Source organism: Daphnia magna, unplaced genomic scaffold, assembly GCF_020631705.1.
Source record: "Daphnia magna isolate NIES unplaced genomic scaffold, ASM2063170v1.1 Dm_contigs143, whole genome shotgun sequence".
Classification (NCBI taxonomy): domain Eukaryota; kingdom Metazoa; phylum Arthropoda; class Branchiopoda; order Diplostraca; family Daphniidae; genus Daphnia; species Daphnia magna.
Genome location: NW_025533140.1, coordinates 147,583 through 172,677, shown reverse-complemented (window position 1 = coordinate 172,677; position 25,095 = coordinate 147,583). Strand labels below are relative to the sequence as shown.

General features: G+C 43.9%; 1 pseudogene; it reads right to left on the bottom strand.

Moving 5' to 3' along the window:
* Positions 1–1,059: 1,059 nt before the first annotated feature.
* Positions 1,060–10,608, bottom strand: LOC123467081 (annotated as a pseudogene).
* Between the last annotated feature and the right edge of the window lie 14,487 nt (positions 10,609–25,095).

Genomic DNA, 25,095 nt, shown 5'->3' with positions numbered 1-25,095 from the left:
GTAGGGCAAATAAAAACGACTTCAGCTTTTTCTCGCCTAATTTTTTCTAAACATTTAAAAATTAGCGCGAAAGGGGGAAAAACGTAACCCGCTAGATCCTTCCAATTAATCGCAAACGCATTAACCATCATCGCCTGCGGCTGCGGTCGCCAGGAAATGAATTTCGTCAGCTGTGCGTTCCATCGCGAGGCAAAAACATCCACCTCCGATGGCTATACTGCCTGGATAGATTCGAACACGGTTGGACTCAACCTCCAGTCCCCCGCGTCCGGTCCCGCGCGGGACTCTTCATCCGCCACTATGGTTAACCTGCCTTGAAGATAAACCGCTTCAATGTCAATAGCCCGGCTCTCGCACCACTCCGTTAAGGCAGCCGAAATCCCTGTCAGTTCTGCCGACCTAGTGCCGCCGCCGTGGTTGATGTACGCAACTGCGGTTATATTATCTAAATAAATCCGCACTGAGAGGTTTTTCGCTTCCGCCGTAAACGCCTGAACTGCAAAGAGCGCCCCTATCAATTCAAGCTCATTTATTTGCCTTTCCCTATCTAGCAAGGTCCACGAACCCCTTGTTCTCACTCCATTACAGCACGCCCCCCATCCTGTCAATGAAGCGTCGAAAAGAAATTTCCAAATCCGGGACTTTTGGAAAAAACACTTTCTCTCTGTGTAAGCTTAGATTACTGGACCACCACTCCAGATCTTGCCTTGACTCCGGCGAAAGTGCGCATTTGGTGTTAAGATCGAAACCCGCTCGCCTGGCCTGACTAATATAGAAGACTTGCATTCTTCTGATATGGGCCTGCGCAAATGGCATCGTTGGGATCGCCCATGTGAAATTTCCCATTATCGAAGCTATTTTTCGTAAGGAAATGACTCCTTTAACTAACGCCGCGTCGCATTTAGCTTTAACTTCTGCCCCCTTGCCACTCGGCAACGAAAAAGATAAATGATTTGAATTAATCAGAAGGCCCAAATATTCCATTATTTGGCTAGGCTCCACGATCGACTTTTCAGAATTTATTAGGAATCCTAGATGCTGTAAAAGCTCGATCGCCTTTTAAACGTCCGCCTTCGCACCTTCTTTCGACGAGCTCATGATTAAAATATCATCGAGATAAATAATCAAACGCATTCCGTATTTTCTTAGGAAGGCCGCCACTACCTTCAAAATTTTTTAGAACAATCTTGGTGCAGGTGCTAATCCGAATGCTAGACAATTAAATTGGAACATACGCCCCCTCCACGCAAAACGTAAAAACTTTTGGGTCGACGGGTGCACAGGGATGGTCAAATAAGCATCCTTCAAATCTAATTTGACCATCCAATCCCCTTCTCTCAAAATGTAACGCGCCGAGTCGAGATTTTCCATCTTAAAGTGCTCATACCTAATGAATTTGTTCAACGATTTGAGATTCCCGATCGGCCGAAAACCACCCCCCTTTTTTGGGATGACGAAGAGAGCGCAAACAAAACCATCGGAATTAGTGCCCGTAACCTCCACCACGGCTCTTTTTTTCAATAACTCCTTAACTTCCAGATCGCACACTTTTAACATGTCCGCGGACATTGGAACAGGCGACGGCCTTCTAAACTGCTTTGGATGCTTCAAAAAATCAAATTTTACCCCGCTCGTCACACAATCTAGCACCCAAACATCGTCCGTAATTTTACTCCAATTACCAGCAAAATCCAAAATACGCGCTCCTACTTTAACGATCTGATCCTTCTTACAATTAACGCTAGCTTTAGGAGAATCGGAAGGATTGAACGGCACATACCTTTCTCCGCCTCTCAGCCAAGACCTAGCTGGTGCCGCCCTCTCTCTTCTTCCGTCCGACCTCTGTCTCTCTTCTGGATAATTGCGAATCGCCTCCGATCTTCTCGGTCTTAAGACCCTGGTGGATGGATCCGGACGTCTTGTCTTCCTAACTCCGGCTCTCGCCCTCTCCCTTGCCGCCGACGATATAGCCAAAGTGACGTCTTGTGTTGCCTCTTTCAACATCGATTGCAAAAAGGCGTCCGTAAAAAGGAGCTCTACGGTCTCCTTTCCAGGGACATAAGCACTGGGCGAGGACAGGAGATATTGGAACGTCGGGTCCACTAGTGACCCCACCGAACGTCTTCTCCGTTGAGAAATGTGGTGAAAAGCTCTTCCCCATTGTTGCAGTATCGCCTGTGCCGCACTTTTTGCCTGAACTTCAGCTTCACCTTCGCCGAGAGAACATATCTTGGTGTATAAATTAATGAGAGGTGGCGCTATATCCATGATCTTTAGCTGCGTGGTTATAAGTGCTTCTTCCGCTGCGCTGACTGCCCTCGAGCGATTACTGTATTTTGCCCGACGCGACATAAAGCTATCGAGCTTTGGGGGTTTGATTGAGAAAGATTTGTCTTCAAAATCAAGCGCAAATTTCTAGGAAATCGCCTTAGATTCATCCGCCAACAAACCGTGGACCAGCCAGTTACTAATCTTTTCCGTGATCTCATTTGGACGGAAATTGGCTCCTCGGAGCCACTAACGACATTGGACGGTCCTGCCTGGTTTGCATATTCAGGAAACCCCTCGACCGGCTTAGACTTAACTTTCTGCTTCTACTTCTGCGATGATTTCGGCAACCAGGAACGATCGGTTTGCCTGTGCTCAGGGGAATCCGCTTCTTCCTGCTGTGAAGCTTGACTCTCCGGGTGAGAGTAGGCTTCCAAAATAAGACGAGATAGAGAGGGGAATTTTAGGTAGACTTACAGTGTGTGCATAGTGACAACTAGCGGCGGTAGAGTAGAACGCGGCGGGTCGGGGCACAAAACAGTTTATTCACACAAACACTTACACTTACAAAATTAAAAGAACTTGTCGAGTCGAGCACTAGAAAAAGACTGAATTCGTCAGGGTTTTGGGGGAACATTTTATACGGGAAAACAAGGTCAGTTTAATTTAACATATGGGGAAAGGTAGAGAATATTTTAGTGTAAATTTAACACCAAAGTGTGAAAAGGCACCGGGTAAGGGTTTTCGGGTTAGGGTTCTCCGTGGGAACCAAGGTCGCACATCGGAGGTGTGAAATCAGCGGTGGTAAAAAAGGTTCGCGGCTGATCGTTCCTTACATACCTTACGGCCGTGAAAGATTGCGTCCCGCAATCATGTTGCAGGGTTTAGGGGAAGAGTGGTTTCGCTGTCGAACGAGTGGTACCCCGAAGTTTCGCTCGGGGAATCGGATATATTGATCATAGTTAACAGTTCTTTTTTCAGCATGCGACACATGTATACACGACAAAAACTTTTTTTGACTATCTTCTTGGCGGGCGTATTGATGACCATGGCCGTAGCCCTGTGCGTCTTTCCGGTCTGGCTGGCTGTGCCAACTCTTCGTCGCCCTGGTCTGGCGGCGTGAATCCGAAAAATGGGTTTGAGATGTTCATTTCATTTTCATCTGTCGGGAGGTCTAGGGAAAACGCCTCCAGAGGGTAAGAGGACTCGGCTGTGTCGTCTTCTACCGGTGTGAGCTCTTCTTCCTCTTCCTCTTCGATTACTTGTCTGGCGGGATTTAGCCGGAGGTCTTCAAAGTCGGGGCAGGGGTCGTCCCTCCAGATCATAGCTTCTAGCAATGGTTTTATTCGGTTGGTGTGAACTAGCTGCGGGGCCGTCCCTGGTGTTGCCTGTATCTCCACTGTGTGGTTCGGGTTAATTTTGGTCACCCGATACGGGCCTTGGTATCTGGGATTTAGTTTACGGCTGGTCCCGGGTTTAACGGTTCGTACGTCGAGGAGTACTTTATCCCCTATTTGGTATTCGAACGTTTTAGCTCGTTTGTTGTATTGTACCTTTTGCTGGGTTCTTGCTCTCTCTAGATTTTCCTTTACGAGGTCAAAAGCCTTAAGGAGGCGTTTCATGGTTTGGCTCTTGTAGTCTTGCGGTGTAATAGGATCGGAGGTGGTTGGCTGTAACCATCGGTCGATAGGCATGACTGCGTCCCGTCCATGATTCAGGAAATACGGTGTTTCGTGTGTCGAGGAGTTGATTGAATGACGATAAGCGAATGCTACGTGTCCCAACATGTCTTCCCAGTCTTCGTATCCTTCGGAGATGTACTTTCTTAGCATTTCTACGACGGTTTTATTGAAACGTTCGGTTAATCCATTGGTTTGTGGATGATACGCGGTGGTGGTGCAGTGTTTGATGCGGAGAGCCTTGCAAAGTTCGTTGAATAGCTCCGATGTAAAATTCGTGCCACGGTCTGAGATGATAACCCGAGGAGGGCCATGGTAGTTTATGACTTTGTCCACTAGGGCCTTACATGTTGTTACTGCGGTTTGGTCTGGAAGCGCCACGACCTCCACCCATTTGGTAAAGTAATCTGTTATCACAAGTATGTGGTTATTTCCTTCGAAGGATGTAGGGTTAATAGGGCCCAAGAAATCTAGTCCTAATGTTTCGAATGGGGCTTGGGCGGGTTGGAGCGAATGTAGAAGCGCTCTGTTGTCTGATCGTCGTTGTCGAGCGCACGTTTCACATTTCTGGCAGTATTCTTTAACGTCTTCGAGCATGCTTGGCCAATAATACTTATCACGTAACCTCTGGCAGGTTCTTCGGTAAGCGAGGTGGCCAGAAAGCGGTGAGTCGTGATATTCTTCCACTAGCGCCTGTCGTAAGGATGCTGGTACCACCACTTGTTTCTGCACAAATTGTCGCCTCTTTTCGGAGTGAGGCGTGTACAACCTGCATAATATACCATCCTCGACGGTAAATAGTTCGATTTCTCTTGCCCAGGTTGGCATTTGTCGTCGATCTTCTTCCCATAAAAGCCCTTTTTCTAGGTACGCCTGGATGTCTTGGCATAAGGGGTCGTTCCTCTGTTCTTGTGTTATACTATCGGCGTCTTTGGGCTGCACTTGCACGGCTGCCACGGTTATCCGTGATAGGAAGTCAGCGTTTTCGTTTACCCGTCCTGGCCGATATCGTACCGTGTATTTTAGGTTACCGAGCATTATCGACCATCTTCCTAGTCTCCCTGTTTCGTCCTTGAAGGTCTGAAGCCATTGCAGGGGCCGGTGATCGCTTACTATCACGAAGGGTTCGTCTTGTAGGTAATATTTGAAACGTTTTATCCCGAATATCAGGGCTGCTGCTTCTTTTTCTACCGTTGAGTATTTTCTTTCACTGTCGTTAAGATGTCTGCTGGCATACGCAATTGGCTTGTCCTTTCCGTCAATTTCTTGAGATAGGACGGCACCTAGTCCGTGATCGCTTGCGTCCGTGAAGATTATGAACTCTTTACCAAAATCCGGGTATGACAGCACTGGTTCTGTTATCAGGCTCTTCCTGAGGGTTTCAAAGGCTTTTTCCTCCTCCAATCCCCATTTGATCTCATCTTTGGGTTGACCTTTTGACTGCACTAGCAGGGGGTGTGCAATGGTTGAAAATTTCTCGATGAACCGACGGTAGTATGAGGCTAGTCCTAGAAATGATTGAAGTTCTCTCACGGTGCATGGGCGTTTGTAATTGGCTATTGCTTCAATTTTTGTTGGGTCGGGGGCTACTCCTTCGGCTGATATGATGTGGCCAAGATAATTTACCTTCTCTTGCAAGAATTTGCATTTAGATAACTTGAGTTTTAAGTTAGCTCTCTCCAATAGTCCAAAAATTTCTCGCAGGTGCAGAACGTGTTCTTCGATGGTTTTGGAAAATACTATAATGTCGTCTAAGTAAACGAGGCAACTTTTACCGAGGACGCTTGTTAACACAAAATTCATCAAACGTTGAAATGTTCCTGGGGCGTTTGTTAGCCCAAATGCTAATCTATTCCATTCGTACAAATTATTGTCCACAATAAAAGCAGTCTTCTCTTTGGATTGCTCATCCATCTCTATTTGCCAGTACCCTGAAGCGAGATCTAAGGTGGAGAATAGTTTCTGTCCTTGCAGGAGGTCCAATACGTCGTCGATTCTGGGCAGCGGAAATGAGTCTTTTTTCGTGATGGAATTTAGTTTCCTGTAGTCGATACACAGTCTTTCTTCTCCCGATTTTTTCCGTACCAAAACAATGGGCGATGCCCAAGGAGAAACAGATGGTCGTATAATCTTGTGTCTGAGTAGTTCTTGGATGATTTCCTCCGCGACTTCTTTTTGTCGTGGGGAGTTCCGATAGGGCCGTGAGCGGAGTGGTCCTTTGCCTTGCGTGTCGATCGTGTGCTTGACTAGTCCTGTCTTTCCGAGATCTTCTGTTTTGAAAGCAAACAGATGGGCGTGATTTTCGAGGAGCTCTAGTAGGGCTTGTTTTTCTTTGCTCGGAATTTCTGCCAGGGCTTCGTCGAAGACGTTGGGGTCAGTCGGCGTGTTTTGGTAGGAGCAGGAGGCAACTGTGTGCTGTGTTTTTTCTTCGGTGAAGACTACTGTACCTAATACTTGAAAGGCTGGTATCGTGATTTGTTTGTCGGTCTCGTTGATGATGACGATGCGAAATAATCCATTCCCTTGTTTCTTCGAAACGAAGGGGTCAAGGCGGACTCCCTTCGGGAGTTCTGGAGCTGGTATAAATGAACAGGCGATGTTCGGGGGTAGCTTTCCGCCCCCCCGTTCGCTCTCCACCACTTGGGCTGTGTATGGAGGAATAGTGATTTTGCGCGGAGTTATCATAACGGGCTCATGAGTAGGTTGATCCGATTTTCTCATCCGATAAATCGTCTTCTCACTGCCGTTGAAGATGAACTTGTGACCGTAGAGTGCGTCTAAACCTAGTACGCAGTTCTCGGTAATATCGTCCACTACGATGAACGATTGAACTAGGAGATCGGGACTTTCTTCGTCCACTAGCTGAATTTTAAGGGTTACTGTACCCAGGGTTTTTAAGCGCCTGTTATTTATATCAAATAGCTCTACCGCTACTTCTGGAGAAAAATTCACTACGTTTCCACCGAGTGCCGAGTATAAATTGTTGTTTAGTAAGCTTTGTCCTGCACCACTGTCGAAAAGGGCTTCGAATGTTACTTCCCCTGCTTTTAGTGTTATTCTTGGAGGTCTGACTTTATTTTGCACACTTCTTACGTATTGGCGGGGCTTAGGATCGTTTCCACCGTTTGGCCCGACATGTCTATCGGTGGTTACTCGTTTAACTGTCCGGTTGCAGTGTTATTTGTTGGAGGGTTGTTTGCAGTAGGTGGTGGGTATTGCGGCGTTTGTTGCTGCTGCAGTCTTGGGGGCTGATTATAATAGTCCCTCGGCGGTGGATTGTTTGGAGGTTGCTGCCCTGATGACGGGTGGTTTCCGGGAGCGCGACAGGAATTGCGGTTGTGTCCCCTACGTCCGCATATTTCGCACACTAGTCTCATCTGGTATTGCCTCGCTGCACAGTTATTGGTGTCGTGTCCGTACATGTTGTGGTATGTACAGAATTTATCGGACGTGTCGTATTGCCCATTCCTCGGCTCCCTTCGCTCTGGTCTCCTCGTTTCGGCGTTCTTGGCGAGTTCCGATCTAATTACTTCCCTCATGAGGTCGGAGATGTCCTTTGCTTCGTCTTCTTTCCTTGCTAGGGGCCCTGCTGCGTCTCCTGTGCCTGGGTTTTCTCTTGAATTTATGATTTCCAGAGCTGAATCGTGTCGTTCTGCTGTCTCGATCATCTGGTCGAACGAGGGGAAATCCTTGCAGAATAGTCGATCGTGAAGTTGGGGGGCTAGTCCGTTCATGAATTTATCCCTGCTCAACTGTTCGATTACTTCGTGGCCTACGTTCGGGTAGCCTCCTCTTGCAAGTTTCTGGATTCGGTGTGCGAAGTTCCTGATTGATTCTCCAGGTTCCCTTTTGCAGCTGTTGAACGAGGTTCGGTATTTGTGTTCCATGTTTTTTCCCATGAATCTTTCTTTGAGCGCTCGCTTGAGGGTTTCATAGCAGGTTGCTTCGACTGGGTGATCGAGTTGGTACTGTTCCAAGAAGTCTCCTGCTGGACCCACTAGTTTGGATCGGAGATATTTAATTTTTTTGGATTCTTCGAAATCGCCAATGTCCAAGGTATTTTCGAAATGCCTTAGCCAAGAGTTGAAGTCGGCGTTGTTTCCTGGTGTGGAGAATACGCTAATTTGCGTCAGCAGCCGGGTTGCTTGTATATCGAGTTCGCTGATTGTCGATTGGTGGTGTCCGTAGTGAGGCTGTGGTTGGTGTGTGTTTGAGGTCATGTAGCTTGGTTGAGAGGCTATTGTTGATGCCGTCGTTCGGTAGTTCTGCCAGGGAGGGGCGATGGCACTGCTCATCGGATTTTGCCACAAGGTGGGGTTCGGTGTAGACGTATACTGGGGAGGGTTGGATGCTCGGGTTGTGTTGTTTCCTACTAGGGTGGCTACGAAATTTGCGGCTTCGTCAGTTGACCAGTTATTTCTGGTTAAAGCTCGGAATACTGCTACCAAGTCGTCTTCGGGAATGGTTGAGTTAGTACTGGCTTGAGGGCGCGGGTTATAGTTCATTGTGTTTGTGGTGTTCTGTCTTGTTGTCGTTGATAATTGAGGGGTGAATGATACTCTCTTTGGAACCGGAGGTGGGAGGTTTTCTGCGTTTCTCGGCGTTTCCCTATGTGTTGCTACTGTAGAAGATCTTAACTCTCTTTCTGCTAGTCTGCTTGTTGTTTTGCTTCTTGCCCCAGTTTCTTGGTCATGGCTTGTTAAAAAGGGGTTTCCTCTACTAGTTACACGGATCGGGTGTGGTGTGAGGACGGAGTACGGTATGTCTGCCTTAAAACTGGTTAGTTCCAGGTCAGGGTTTTGTCGGGAAGCCAATGTGGTCGATTCCGTCTGACCTGCGGTTACTGGTGAAGGATTTGGGTAGAGAGCTTCTGGTATCGGAGTTAGGTATGTTCTGAGGTTCAAAAATCGGAAAAGTTCCTTTGGTGTATAAAAATGCTCGCCGTACTGCTGTATCACTGCTCGGTATGATTTTCTGATTTGCTCGTAAGACAGTTCAGGTTGGCAATTAAGTTCCATCAAAAATAGTAGTTCGTGTAAGATCTCTTCTTCTGGTACGTCTTCAAGTTGTAAATCGGCGTATTGTTTGTTAAAGCTTGGGGTGCCTGTTGTGTCTGTTTTTAGTGTTGTAAGGTTCTCGTTGAAGAAAAGTTGTGTGGCTTCGTTTTCTATTCCCTGCTGACCACGATCTTCTGCGATAAGTGCTTGAGCTTGTCTTAGAATTTCTAAAGGGGGTGTTCCGTATTGGTCGCTCTCTAGTTGCGTTGTTTCTTCTTCCCTAATTCTATCCCACTGAGCGACGAGGTTGTGCTCTTCTACTTCGTTGTCCGTTAGTAGGTTGATATTGCTAGGGGATTCGTTATCTGGGGCGATTTGTGGCTGTATCTGAGAATATACTATTTCGCTTGTAGGACCCTGATTTTTTCTGGCTACTTTATTTTTGGTCGTGAATCCTGTAACTATTTTCCCAGCGCTTCGAAATACTTTTGTAAAATTATCCATTTACTTTTTTAGGCGAATAAGTTCTAATTTCCTTTAGCAGTGGCGCTTATTGGTAAAAAATCAATAGATATTTGGCAATGTGGGAAAAAATTAAAGGTGGCGCTATCTGAGGTACCGGAAAGGTATAGGAAAATTCAAGTCTCTAACGGGGTTCGGGGTTCGAATTTCACTGTCACCAATGTGAAGCTTGACTCTCCGGGTGAGAGTAGGCTTCCAAAATAAGACGAGATAGAGAGGGGAATTTTAGGTAGACTTACAGTGTGTGCATAGTGACAACTAGCGGCGGTAGAGTAGAACGCGGCGGGTCGGGGCACAAAACAGTTTATTCACACAAACACTTACACTTACAAAATTAAAAGAACTTGTCGAGTCGAGCACTAGAAAAAGACTGAATTCGTCAGGGTTTTGGGGGAACATTTTATACGGGAAAACAAGGTCAGTTTAATTTAACATATGGGGAAAGGTAGAGAATATTTTAGTGTAAATTTAACACCAAAGTGTGAAAAGGCACCGGGTAAGGGTTTTCGGGTTAGGGTTCTCCGTGGGAACCAAGGTCGCACATCGGAGGTGTGAAATCAGCGGTGGTAAAAAAGGTTCGCGGCTGATCGTTCCTTACACTGCTCTGACTCTCCGTCGTCACTAACGTCCTCTTCTACCTCCACATCTTCTTCTTCTTCCTCGCTTCTACGTTTCCTCCATCTCTGATCTACTTGCTCTGCTCTTGGTCTCTCTACTCGCTCTTCTCTTCGTCTCTCTGTTCGCTCGGCTCTTGGCCTCTCCACTTGATCGTAAATTTCTTCATCGACATAGCTTGGTCTACTCGAAACTTCTCTAAACTCTCTATCTTGATAATACCGATCCCCATACCTTTCGTCGTGCTGCTGATATTCGAATCTTCCACTTGTACGACGGTCACGGTACTCGAAATGGTCGTGTGCTTGACTATAGAACGACGGGCCAGCCACCCGCTGGTCCCAAAATGGGGCACGATCTCTTCCCGCAAATTCGTACTCGTCGTACCAACCACGCGGTCGCCTATCCCATTCCTCCATTCTACCATCAAAACCCCGATTCTCTTGCTCTCTATTAATTCTAGCTACGGCCCGTGGATCCCACGAATAAAGCCCCTGTCCACCGTAGTAATCACTTGGACCTGACATCTTTACTGTTCAAGAGCTGAAAAAAGTCTGAAAATGGGGGGCGTGTACAGGTCTGAAGAGAAAGGTAGCTTACCGCACCTCTATTTTTTGTTTTGTCTTTAAAAAAGCTGAAAATAAAATGTGTCTACACCCTTAGGGTCTAGCGAAATGAATTTTGACACACAATTTAGTAAACTTAACTTAATAAACTCTAGTAAAGTACAGTATCCTGCACAAAAAGGTGAACACCAATTTATTTTGAAAAAACCATCTGTGGGTAGAAAATATTAATAGTTTACCTTTTTAAGGAGAGGTAGGGCGGTTTGGGTGCAAAATCATCATAAGGAGGGTTGGGCAATGTCAGTCCAGACACCTTTTTTTTGCCCTAGGTATCAAATGTCTGGAAAAAAAGTATAGACTGTATATCGGTAGACTCTCCTACCCCCCGGGCTAAGTAGACCAATTTCTGCAATACGAAACAGAGTCTTTCCATTACTCGTTATTGTCATTATCGGGTCGGTGGGAGGATATTTTAGGCCACGTTGTTTTCGCTTTAAAAATTCTGTCCATTCGTCAACACTTGAGACTCCATATTTTCTAAATCACGGTCGTGATCCAGTCATGCCGATTGAACAATTCCTCCGTCCTCTTCCCCCAGTAATAGTTACTCCCTCAGACTATAAAAGTCAAATTATGAAACGCTTACACGAAACCTTTCAGCTTGTCAAAATCAATCTTTCCCAAACTCGTGAACAACAAAAAGCCCAGTACGATAAACGTGTAAAAGAGCAAAAATTTAACGTAGGGGACAAATTTTTACTGGATACGCGAACGCCCTTGGCGGGAATTAGTAAAAAACTCATTCCCCCACATAACACAAGGCAGTCCGTCGGATGTCCGACAGATGTCGGGGTCGGATGTTGAGTACATCTTTTTGATATCCTCCGGACAGCCCGATATCCGATTTGAATGTCCTATGGATGTTTTTTTTTTTGGTTTTGACCGCCCTCAACAGCGCCGTCGGACATTCTAAGGATATCCAAACGGGCTTTCATTTGGATATAAATATGACATGTATTGGAACTCTAATCTTGAAAAAACATTAGGCTTTACCAGGGAACTCGGGTCTCCCGCACCACAGTCGAATATTATTCCGCTGTGCCAATCTATAGATATATTATATATCATTTTCAAACAATACAATCGAATTGTTGTAAAACACTTGAGCTTTTTCGATAACAAATCACACACAGGATTTTTAAGAAGTCAAGATGATGTCGAACTTAGGTTAAACCAAAGGTGTATAAATTGAAATTAAACAATTTATGCTAAATATTTTTTGAATTTTAAACTTCAGCATGATTTATTAAGTTTAAAGTAGTTATTTATTATTTGAAATTATAATCCTATCATAAGTATACTTGCTTTGAATATTATTAGTTGCCGAATAATATTTATTTTCTGGAAGTTAATTTCCATTGGCTTGGTTCCCGTAAGCTAAACGGAAAGCTTGTGCAAACAAACTCACGACTTACATATATTTTATTCATTTTTTGTAATAAATATAAAAATAAACCATCCGGCAAATAGATAATTATTCCTTTACTTTTTCAATTTTTCGTATTAAATGCTGGACTTAAAATAAAAATACGTTCAAGGGAAAAATTTGAACACGGTTAAGTTTTTCCCTTTTGGAAACAAAGACATTTTGACAATTAATAATGAAACTTAGTGATCGACCCCAATTAGTTCTAAATTGGGAATAGCTCACTGATTTGAGAGCGCGCTCAGAGCTTTCCGCTCAGTGCTGAAAAGTGAGCGTAGCTCAGGTCTCGCTCGCAAAAAAAGTGAGCGCGCTCTCGCTCGCGCTCGCGCTCTTCGCTCACGTACAAAAAATGCCATATGAAATCTGTATATTTTCAGTTGATTTATAGTTTCAGCACTAGCAATGACTTCCATCTCCACGACTTCCTTATTCACGCTAGAAAAAGTATGATAGATTAGAACTGACAGTACATAAATATTCAAACCAACGTTATTTTGTTACTTACAACGTGTGCGAGACATCAGAGTGATCAGACGATTGAGAATTACAGTCTGTTTCAATTTCATCAAATCTCTTTCACCTGTCTTGTTACTTCTCTGATTGAAAGCCATGGATAAATAAAATGCCTGTTTGGTCTGCTTCTGAATTACTTGATTGGCACAAGCACAGAACGAGATGATGAATATGATTAGTGACTGCTGATGCTGAATTGCTGAGCCCAGTATTGAAGCGTAGTCTGAGTGAGAGTATGCATTTGGAAATATTCCGTCATCGAATTAGTTTTAAATATTGACCGATAAAGTGCATTCGGGGTTGAATTGAGGTGCCACTTTTTCAACCGGGGCGGTGCGGGGAAAAATTTGAGGTTAAGCTGTTGCCCCGAAGCAATAAAAAAAAAATGCCGTTCTTTCGGTTTCAGAGTAAAAATCGGGGCAAGCGAGTAGAACGAGCTATTATCGGGGTTGTTATCGGATAGATCGGGTGAAACAGTCAATCGATAATGTTTTTTGCATTGATGAATCGATTGATTGCAATCCAATTGATTGCAAACCCCAGTTGAATTCGGCAGTGTTGTCAAAATCTATTGCGATTTTCCCCCCATGAACGTCGGCCATTTTGGGAGGGGAGCGATTCCCCCCTTCATATCGTAAAAACGACCTTGAGACAAGTGTTCATGGGGGGAGAATGCTCAGGGCTAAAAAAAACGTCTTGAAATGCAAAAAGAGCCCTTTATAGATTGAATTAATTATCAACTATAAAGAAAAAAGGTCACGTGGTTTTTTTATGTAATGATAAATGAAAGTTCTTCTTTCACGTGGTTGGAAGAAATTTTTTTTCATTCTTTTAACTATACATTTAATTTTTTATTAAAAAGAAAATTATTTTATGAACTATATAAAGAAAGTAATAAGGAATCGGTTGACATTTTTAAAATCACAATCGAGTGAAAAATAGAGGCAAGAATAAGAGAAAAGAAAAATAAAAATTTTTTTCTGCCTTCACGGCAAAATGAAAAAAATGCGATTTTTACATCGCAATAACTCTTAAACTAATTAAATAAAAAATCCAAAAATTGGACAATAAATCGTTGATGTATTTTTCAATACACACTCCAATTTTTATCAAAACCTAAATTTTGACGCGCCATCGATTGGTTTTTTTGGCGTGGAATGTCCCAGCTCCTTATTTGAACAGCATACAAACTTTGTAAATTTTAGCCACGGAAAAGGAATATAATATTGTTTTAGGAGTTCTCTCTTTGATACCTTTTGTTGATCAATTACCACACAGATTTTTATTATTGTCTCACAATTTTGAGGATTTTCATATCTTGTTTAGATTTGTATCGTTGAAATACATTTCTTGATTCTTCGTACTCTTTATTTTAGGAATTTATCAATTCCTTCCTGAACACAGAGAAACTGTAAAAATAGTAAAACATTTTCACTTGTCTGATAAGAATAAAAGCTCAATTATTTAATGCCCATGACGTGCCCACATTGACCATGTCAATTCCCAATAATGTCACTTGATACCTTTGAAACACATGAAGCAGGCAATATTCAATATTTCAGTTTGTTTTGGTCCGTCCCCTGTTGCAGATGGAAGAAGTCTTCGTTTATGGACTTTAACCTACGTTATTATTATCGATGTCAACATTTCTGAAAAAAAAGTTATTTTTTAGACAACAAACTTAACTTCAACACTGCTTTAAAGTTGCTAAACAGCAAACAATTTAAAGGGTTTAAAGAATGAATAATAGATGTCGCGACCTCAAAGTAAACATGTCAGTTTAACCGCCAGTTCTGAAAAGAAGTTTGATTCATGTAACAAATAAAGAATCCCCAAAACACTTTATTTTTTCAATTATTAATGAGGGAATTAATGAAGGACAACTCCAGCCTTTTTAAGAGAACTATTGGTTGCATCATGGTGTAATAGTATGGTGGAGCAACTATAGACCAGTTTCGAATGCTGCGTTGCAAAATTTTAAAAAATCCAGGGGGGTTTCGATCGCAGGAGGAGATAGGAAAAAAGGAGGTTTTTGATTTATTTACCCTAGTAATACTTTTCCAATTCAGGAAATGTTCTAGAATACTACACTTTAAGACATTCTGCGTCTTCTCCAGTCATTTTAAATAATTAATCATCCCTAGTTTATCCATGAGAATTAATTCGATTGCGATGCAATGCATTAATGCAAGAAAATTAAAAATCGGAGTTAAAACAATACAGTTGTGGCTGTTTGAATGTGTGCATCAACGCCAACGCTGTTCTGTCAGCTGAAAACTATATAGACCGTACCTATACGAAGCGGAGAAATAGGACCCTAAAAAGAAAGTCAGAAAAAGAGGTCCTATTTCACCGGGTCCTATTTCTCCATGGCCTATTTTTGGGTCCTATTTCTCCGGGTCCTATTAGTCTGGGTCCTATTTCTCCGGCAATCTTTAAAATGTATATAGAAGAATTGACGGATGAATGTATATTATATACTTACACTTATTTTTCATTGTGGAATGTCCTCTTACTTTGGAAGTCTCAATTCTCCTTTCTATAAAGTGTCGACAAAATTATAAATGATAAATACTGAAATTTTAAAGAAAAACTATATTTGTTACTCTGAATCTTATTGAAGTAACGTTTGAAGGATGAAATAAACAACAAGCCTTCACTAGTTTCAGCAAACTTGATTCCTTCACCAACTTTCATTGTATAAAGTGATTGTTGAGATCCATTTGGGAAACGTATGTTTGCCAAAATACTGGCTCCAAATTGGGTTTCCATGTCTTCCATTTTTCAAACAAAGATGCTACTGCATGACTTTGACGCCTAGAGAGTTTTCTTTGCTAATTTACACTCATACTACGCCAGTGCAAATCCCAATCACCTGGAGGTCCACAAGACTTTTTCTTTGTAACATTCCCATACTTAATCTAAAGTTGCAAAATAGATTTTCAATTTAAGTATTAGTCAACAACTTGTAAATTCATACTTTGATCGAGACCAATCTTTCTTTTTTTGCTTTGTCTTTTTGTTTTGACAAAACTCTTCTGAGAGTTTTCGTTTTCTTTTTAAGTCTCTTATCCAATTCAGTTTGATCTTGTTCACAATGGTCATTCGATTCCATTGCAGATTAGACTTGATAGCTGATCGAGAATTTAGAAGAAAAAATGATTTTTGAGATCAGAAAATACGTAGTTATGATAAACAGCATCCATGAGATTTATAAAATGGCGATTATTACATGCACAAAGAGTGGGTTGCATTCATTAATTTTTTAAAATAAACTGTTACAACTTACAACCCTTAAATCAGTTATTAGTTGGTCTGTGATTTTCATTATTAATTTGTACACAATTACAAGTTCTCATAAAATAATATCGTCCGATTGAAGATTATAGCTTAATACTACATAAATATACAATACTAAAAATTGAACGTATAATTCATAATAAAAAAGTAATGAATCAAAGAATTTTGTGAGTCAAGTTTCAAATAATTTTTTAATACCATCTTTTCTGTATGTGACTGAACACTTGGGGCGCTTCGGTCGTTCGAACTATCAGCTGGGGAAGTTGGTGAACCTGGTGATCTGAAGTGTGTAGATCCGCCCTTTCCCCCGCAAAAAGCGTTCGTACACCGTGTTCCCATAAATAACAAATTTTAAGTTTTGTTTGAAAATTAGTACTGCTACGCAACGAAAATTACTGACAAAACCGAATCAAAATCTATAATGCATAAGTCATTTATTTACCGAACAATTTAAAAGTCGTTTGAAAATTGAGAAAAAGTAATGATTCACAAAGTATATCAACTTGAGAAAAACCATTGTCTCAAGATGCTGTGAGAACAATTGCAGTAATAAATATCACAATATAATTATATACACTTTCACACCTGTACTTTTCTAAGATTCTTGATAACAGACTACGAAAAAATCACATGGAAGGCATACGTGAATATGACAGAGCATCAACGATACACCACGGTATTTTAGGACAAAACAAACTCTGGTTTTCAATCCATTATGAAACAAAGAATTCTCTCAACAAATGAATACAAGATACCACAAATCAAATTGTTGTCGGTATGTTTTTACTCGTAAAAACACCTGTTTTTCCAAGCTATTAATTAACACTAGAGCTTTACATAAATTGGTTCGGTAAAATACCACATTGCAAATCTTGAGACAAAGCTTTGTCTCAAGAAGCATTGTGCGGGAGTAGACACAGAAACCGTAAAAAAGGTATAAAAAACCTATAATGCAGTAGAAAAATATCAGTTCAAAGAAAAAAAAATAATGAAAACAAATTAAAATAATCTTTAGAAAACCCTTTGTCTGAATGAGTGACCCCTAACTAAGATAAAGGTTTGTCTCAAGATGTGGAGGATAGGTTGTTCGAGTCACTATAGAGAGCGTTAATGGAAGCGGTGAAGTTGGCGTAGGGGAGACTGGAGTAAGACGGAATGGTTTTCGTTTCCCCCCTATATCTCCCAAACTAATCATTAAATTAATTTATTATTTTGTTTTTATGTATTCCATACTGTAATGTACCCCCAATATTTTTTATATAATTTAATAATAAACCATTTTCCATATAAGACCTTTAAAGTTTTCTTAGATTTGTGGGAGGAGCCTATTTTGAGGGGTAAGTGAGGACACTAGGGTGGTTGGTGAGGGACGTCCTCCGTTTTCACCTTAAAATTCATTAAAAAAATTTGTAAAAATTGAAATAGCGTCCCACTGCATAGACTCTATAAGTTAATAAATGTTCCAATTTGATTATTGTGTTAACAAAAAATTTTTCTTATATGATAAAAAAACCCTTGTTAACGATAGGTGGGGGTTGGACTTATTGTAATCGATTAATATGCTGAATAACCGATTGCTTGTTATCATTGTAAGGGACAGTAATGGCGTCATGAGCTCGGTGATGAGTGATGGGCTTGAAGACCAAACCCGCCCACTAATGTCCCATTTTAGTCAAAAACAGCTGTCCCGATTTCCCGATAAAGACCATTTTTTTAAAACGTTAATATTATCTACAGTAATTGATCGAAAATTATAATTTTTGTTTTTAACGATAAAGAAATGATGAAGCTTCATTTCCATATTAAATTTACATGCCATTTGCGATTATTTTTTTGTAGAAACATTAAATGGCGGAGACAAAATTAACTAAAAAAAAACCGTTTTTTTAGTTTTGTTTATAACTGATACAGTTATTGACAAAACTCAACCAAATTTCATGCCAAAGTAGATTGCATGTATCTAAATAACATACAAAAAAAAATTTTAATTTTATTAAAATCTACTATTTTTTCCCCTACTGTCCCTCTTGACCCGGTGTCCCGGCATACTCCAGTCTCCCCTACCCGGATAACTCAAAACCCTTCGAAATCCATCCCGACACTTGCGAATACGGGATCGGTGCGGCCTTAGTACAGTAGGGGAAGACATGGAAGCGGCCGATTGCCTTTGCCAGCAGGCTGTTATCCCGAGCGGAACGGAACTATTCCAATACGGAGAAAGAGTGCTTAGTCCTGGTACGGGTGGTAAAGAAGTTCCACAGCTATATTTGGGGTACAAAGGTAAAAGTGGTGACGGACTACCACGCCCTTTGTTGGTTAACAACGAAAAAGAATTTGGCTGGTAAATTAGCACGTTGGGCATTGTCCACACAGAACTATTAGCCCGAGATTGTTTATAAAAGTGGACGGCTCCATGAGGACGCCGACGCACTATCTCAGTATTCTGTGGACGGCATAGGGGACAGTAGCAACGAAGGGGATCTGCTACCCGCATTCCGCCCCGTATGGGAGGAAGAGCGTTGTTGGACAAGGGAGATGCAAGGAGCAGTCCCGGGATGGATGGAAGTACGCAGACAGCTGGAAAGAAGTACAGCCGGGGCCTACCAAAATTTTGTACTTATTAGTGGACTACTGCATCGCCGAACCCTGAGTAAACAGGGAATGAGGCTGCGTCTATGCATACCCCCGGGTTAGCGGATGGAGATTTAAGATGCGTACCACCCGATACCGATACCATACGATCGTTGGGCTGTACATTTGGGAGTAAAGAAAACGCTGGGGCAGATCGAAGAAAGATTCTACTGGCCACGCTTGTGACAGCATGTACTAAGCTATGTGCGGTCATGCCCACAGTGTCAGGCTAGGAAAACGCCGCCATTAGAGCCTCAGGGATACATGTAAATCATTCGAGTGGAGAGACCTTTCGAAAAGGTGGGGATGGACATAATGGGGCCTTATCCCGTATCGACGGGGGGCAAAAAAAATATCATCGTGGCGGTAGATTATCTTACCTAGTGGGCAGAGACGAGGGCCATCCCAACGGCAACGGCTAGGGACGCGGCTGAGTTCTTTATCGAGGAGATTGTATTACGGCGTGGGGCGCCGGAGAGTGTAGTAACCGATTGCGGGAAGTTTTTTGTCTTGGAATTCACGAAGGAAATCATGCGTCTAATGGAGGTGGATCATAGAACAACAGCCCATTAGGTGAATGGGCTGGTCGAGAGATTGAACATCCATCTAGGGGATATGCTATCGTTGTATATAAATAGCACACACACGAACTAGGAAGACCTTCTGCCCTATATTACATTGGCGGAAAATTCGAGTATTCAGGAATCGACCGGGAAGACACCGTTTTACCTCCTCTACGGCAGAGAAGCGCGGTTGCCAGTTGATGTGGTGATGGGATTTCGTGTAACTCCCCTTTTCAGAGGAACCTGACGCTTTGGCCCAGAATTTGGAAGCTGCGAGGAAGATGGTGAAAGAACGATTGGTACAGGTACAAGAACGACAGAAGCACCATTATGACGTGACTTGGAGAGCTACACCAGAATTCAGAACAGGGGAAGAGGTACTGGTGTACAAGCCGTTCCGGAAGGTGGGGAGAGCTGAAAAATTACTTCACCGTTGGTGGGACCATTCGTTACGGTACACCGAGTGTCCGCATTAAATTACGAAGTAAACAGGCCGAGCGGTTGGCAAACAGAACTGGTGCACGTCGTGAAAATAAAGAAATTTTCCAGAGAAGCAGAATGGACAATGGTAGACAGAGAAAATACGGAATCAGAAGCGAGTCGAGTGGAGCCGCAATAAAGCAACCTAATTACCGGGGGAAAGGACGTCCTTGAACGACAGACAGAAACTATAACCCTGGCGGAGAGGGTGCAAGAAGCTCGAAATGGAAGGATGGAAGATCAGGTGTGACGATCGACACAAGCCCGGACGTAACCAGTACGATACGGACAAATACCGCAGGCGGCGGTGGGCGCTCTTCTCCTTCTGCTAGGACTACTGGGGCCACTGATGGGGGCACAACCCAGTCAACTACATTCCCATGAGGCTTTCGTGAGGGATGGGGTAATATTACAGTTAGAAGGGGAGGTCTTCTTTAGTGACTCGGAATGTGTGGTGGCTGCTGATATCTCGTTCGGACCCATAGAAGATGCCATCAACAAACTGCCGACTCGGCAAAGAAAAAAGAACCGCGGGTTGAGGAAACAAAAGGGGTTGCACGGTTACGTGCACAGATGGTGGAAATGGCGATGGATTGGTTAGAACTATTGGGAATTATAGAGGACCGCTACGACAAGCTACGGGAGGCGGTGGCAGGAGGACCCAGGCGGGACAAGAGATTATCGACGTCGGCGGTACCGCGCTGCACTGGCTGTTTGGGGTTGTGACAAATGAAGATCTAGAAGGATTAAATGGTCAGCTGCAGTCCTTGGGTGCGGAAACAACGCGGATAGTGAATGTTGTGGCTCATCATGCAGCATTAGTGAACGAGACATTACGGGAACTCGGGGAACATGTTCTGGCCATGCAGCAGCTGGACAGGGTGCACCAATCGCTGGAGAAGGAATTCAACAAATGGAGACAGAATGGGGTGAGTGCAGTGAACGCATTAGAAAGTCAAGCAATTATGACGCCGATAGTGGACGAAGCCTTCCGAGCTGCTCAAAGAGTACTACACTGGGCCGGCATGACATTGGAGGACATCGGCTTTGGTCTTGCACTGTTGGCAACCGGTAACTTAACCCCGGAACTGTTCGCAGGTAAAACTTTACTTGGCATTTCTCAAGTAATACATCAAAAAAACTCGAGTAATACTAAAGGATTTTTGAATAAGTATTTTTACAATAATAAAATAGAAATACTATACAGTCATACGTGGAAGTTTCTTTAGCAGGCAAATGGGTCTATATCCTTCTATTTCTTTTTTATGGAGGGGATAGTTTGGTGCCTACCGTAACCCTTTATGCTATTTCTATTTCTCTTTCTGTGCAACCCGCGAATTTGGTGCAACATTAAAAGTAGGAAAATTGACTGAAACGTAGAGGAAGAGAAGAATGGAAAGAAAACGAGGGTATGGTAGGCACCATAGTATCCCTTCCGTCCAAACAAAATGAAACGATATAGACCCATTTGCCTGCTAAAGAAACTTGCACGTATGACTGTAGAATTACTTGAAGCAAAAAAACTTTTAGAAAATAAAGCAAACAGTACCGAAGCAGTCCTTTTCTAGTGAAACCCACGTAAATGTATAATGAAATTCAGTGAATTTAGATTATAATATAATGGTAGACTAGTCTACCATTGACTAAAACGGAAGAAAAGAAAAGTCGTCGGTGGGGATTGAACACGGGACCACACGTTACTGACAATCATTGTCGAGCGCCTTAACCTCTCTGGTTTTCTAAATAATATTATTTCTACATTTTACTTACTATATTGTCGCGGTTATTGATGCCCCATGGACTAGTTGTCACGTCTGGCGCTTCTGTATCGGCTATTGACCGCAACTCTACCCGAGATGTCCGGCAGTCTTGTCAGCAGATATTTCTCCCGGTAGCTGCTGTCTACGTTAGTGCATAAATACTTTTGTGTGTTTCTTGCTGCGGCCCCAGTCTAGTTGTAACTGTTTGTTAGTACTGTGTGTGTGTGAGCGCATCGACAGTGAATACAATCTTAATCGCTACTTGAGTTTTAGCATTATTCCTCCGTGCTACATGGTGGAGACGCAAAACATGTGGTAAGTCTTTGCGCTGTTTCATTCTATTGTGCTCTAGTTGTGCGGAGGTGGAGGCTGTTAGGGGCTTCCGAGAGTCGTCGACCCAGCTGGCCTATGCGCCTTCAACTGTTGGGGTACGAAGCCACAGCACCGGCCGTGTGACGGGCGATTAGGGTGCGATAGCGCGGGGACGGCAATAAGAATTTCTGGGGAGGTAGGTGGGACCTAGTGGTGATTAAGGGGGCGTGCCAGTGGTGATTAAGTAGGCAGTGCCAGCGGAATCCTCAGTCGTTTGGACGACGTTGTAGGGGAGCCGGGAGGATTATCCGAGAGAGAAAACCTTTCAGGGGTTATAGCAAGGGGAAGTAATTTGGGACAACACCAGGCTAGTATTAGTGAGGAAGAAACTGTAGCGTGGGCTGACGGCGAGGACAGCTCCGATTCGGGAAGCATTGAAGGGGGGTTAGAGTGGGATTTTGAGGCTTTTCGGCGCAGATCCTCGGTGGTAAGCGCTCGATAGCTACGCAGCAGAGCCGTGAGAAATTCTGTTGTAGCCGGGGTAGTCGCACCCCTTAATCCCGTAGGAATGGCAGCCCAGATTAAATTCCAGACTCCCCCCACATTCACCGGGCGGGATGGGGAAGACGTAGTAAGTTGGATCCATCGCTACGAGAAGGTGGGGAGATACAACCGGTGGGGCGAACACGAGCTCAGAGACCACATGGAGATGTCGTTAAAAGGGGCTGCGGGTAAATGGTATGCATGCATGGAGGCATCAGGCAACCTTCCCGCTGCGTGGTCAGACGCACAAGGGCCCCCCGTGGTCGCAGGAGTAAAATCAGCGCTGTTGACACAGTTTACGCCCGTAAACTATGTGCAACATAACGAGGTTAAACTGCGCGGGAGGAAGCAGGGAATTGAAGAATCGAATATAGAATACTACTACGACGTGCTCGATCTATCCCGTAGGGTAGATCCGCATATGGCTGAGGTGACGTAGCTAGCACACGTCTGGCAGGGTTTGCGTCCTAGTGTCCTAGAAAAACTATGGAGTTTAAAGCCCACCAACTGCAATGAGTTTCTCCAAGAAGTAAAACGCTTCCAGGAGATGACCGATCGAGGGAAGCAAGACGAGTGGGCGATGGGAGTTATGGGAAGGGAAGAAAGAACCCAGCATAGCCCAGCGGGGCAACAAGATGCGTTCGTAGCTACAAGGTTGGAGAAAATCGAGAAGATGTTTGAAGAATTAATGCAAAAAGGAGATAATTTCAACCAAGGGAGAAACATTAATAGAGGGAGAGATCCAAATGCCACGCCAAATTGGACACCCGATGCTAAGCCCATTTGTTTCAGGTGCAGGTAGCCGGGGCACCTAAAACAAAATTGCAAGATTCCCATGGAAAATCGGCAAGGAAATGGGAATGGGGGGAACCACCGGGCTATGAGAGATTCTCAAAGGATTAACCCCACGTTCCTCGGCCTCCTATGGGAAGAGAGCGGATTAAGTTTTCCATTGCTTCACAGTGACGTAACGAAACTTGTCGTCCAGGATGTTATGTGTAATGGGAGAAAGATACCCGCTGTCATTGACCCGGGGGCAGCAGTGTCCGTTTGTTCACCCAGGGTAGCCACGTTATTACGCCTTGAGATAAAACCCTGTCTAGCGAACAGGCTCGTGTCAATTAATGGCCGGGAAATACGTCCCGGAGGAGCGGTAGAGTTGGAAATATCGGATGGCAAGTCAAAAGTAGTCGGCGGAGTTCTGGTGTTAGAAATGGGGGGAATTGACCTCTTGCTCGGTAAAGACTTCCTGGAGAGATTTGGAATGAGAATGAAAATAGGGGCTCTGCCTGAATTCATCATTGGAGACATTCCAATGGGGATGATGGCAGAAAAAGAGATTGAAACACCCGAGCTGGAGCTGGTGTCCCGAGTAGGACGCATGAGACCCGCACGTTCATCAGTGGTTGTCGAAATAGAGTTGACATCAGGAATCCCGGGGAAGAACAGGGAAATGATAGAGCCCTCGACTAGCGTACTGGAGCGGAAGGGCGTCTCAACGGGGTGACTGTTGGTAGCGGATTGCGAGACGTTCAATCAAGTGCTGGTAACCACTTTCTCAGATCGAAACCAGTGGGTACCGAGAAACATGGTCCTGGGGACGCTAGAAGAGAGCACCTTAGCTGAAGAGGTGGTGAAAAAACTGGGGGAAACTCAGCAAGTGATGGCCCAATGGTTACATAGAGTGCAAGAAAAACAAAAGGACGCTTATGATGCAGGACGAAGAGTTGCAACAGATTTCAAGGTTGGGGATGAAGTCCTGGTGTATGAACCTTTTCGCAAAATAGGGCGTTCTGAAAAGTTACTACATCGATGGCGAGGACCCTACGTGGTTGCCCGTGAAATGTCGTCGTTAAATTACGAGGTAAAGTTGCCACGGGCGCGGAAATTAGAAATTGTTCACGTAGTCAGCATGAAAAAATTTTCTAGAGGTTCGCCAGAGGTGACGGGTAGGCCTAACGAAGAAAACTTCCTAGGGGATACTTTACCAGAAACGCCGCCACTGGAGGGGAGTCAACGGCCAGTAACAACTGAACCCCTACGTGGAAAAGACCCAATCGGCGAGCTGCGTCAGCAGAGAGAGGAGAAAGGGGAAAGAACTGCACGGCTAGAAGCAATCCAGGAGGAGCCAGGGGAGGAGGAGGGTGTCGATCTCGAAATATCCCGCCCGGAACCACAAGCACCTGAGCAAAGTAGGGAAGGGGAGAGGAGATCGGAGAGAAGTCGAAAACAACCCAAGCGCTATGGCAACCCAATAACCTTCAGCCCCTTTATGCTACTCTTGACGCTACTATGTGGGGCAATGCCATGTGGAGCATCTCCTCGGGAGAGATTCGTAATGAGTGGGGTAGTTTTTCAAAATCTTGGGGAAGTCAACTTCAGCGATTCGGAATGGGTAGTCGTGACTGAGGTGTCTTTTCTACAAGTTGAGGCTACCCTGGGCCATCTTGGACAATGGCTGGCGGAGAAACTAACACAGCACGAAGGTGGGCCGCTAAACGAGGATTTTAAGATCGGTAATCGAATCAAAGAACAATTAACGGAACGATCGACAGGCTGCCTAGAGGAACTAGGGGTAGTCAAGAGTAGATTCAATCATCCGAAGGACGCAATATCCGGGAAACAGTAGAGGGCCAAGAGAGGATTAATTAATGCCGGTGGGAGTGCCCTGAAATGGCTTTTCGGTGTAGCGAAAGATCGAGAACTGGAGGAGCTTAGTAAAGATCTCGACTCTCTGTTAAAAGAGACAACCGGTATTGTGAGCACTCTGGCTGAGCAAGCGACCCTTGTCAATGAAAGCTTGTGGGAACTACACGAGCACACTGTAGTCTTGGGTGAATTGGAGCGAGCCCATCAGACG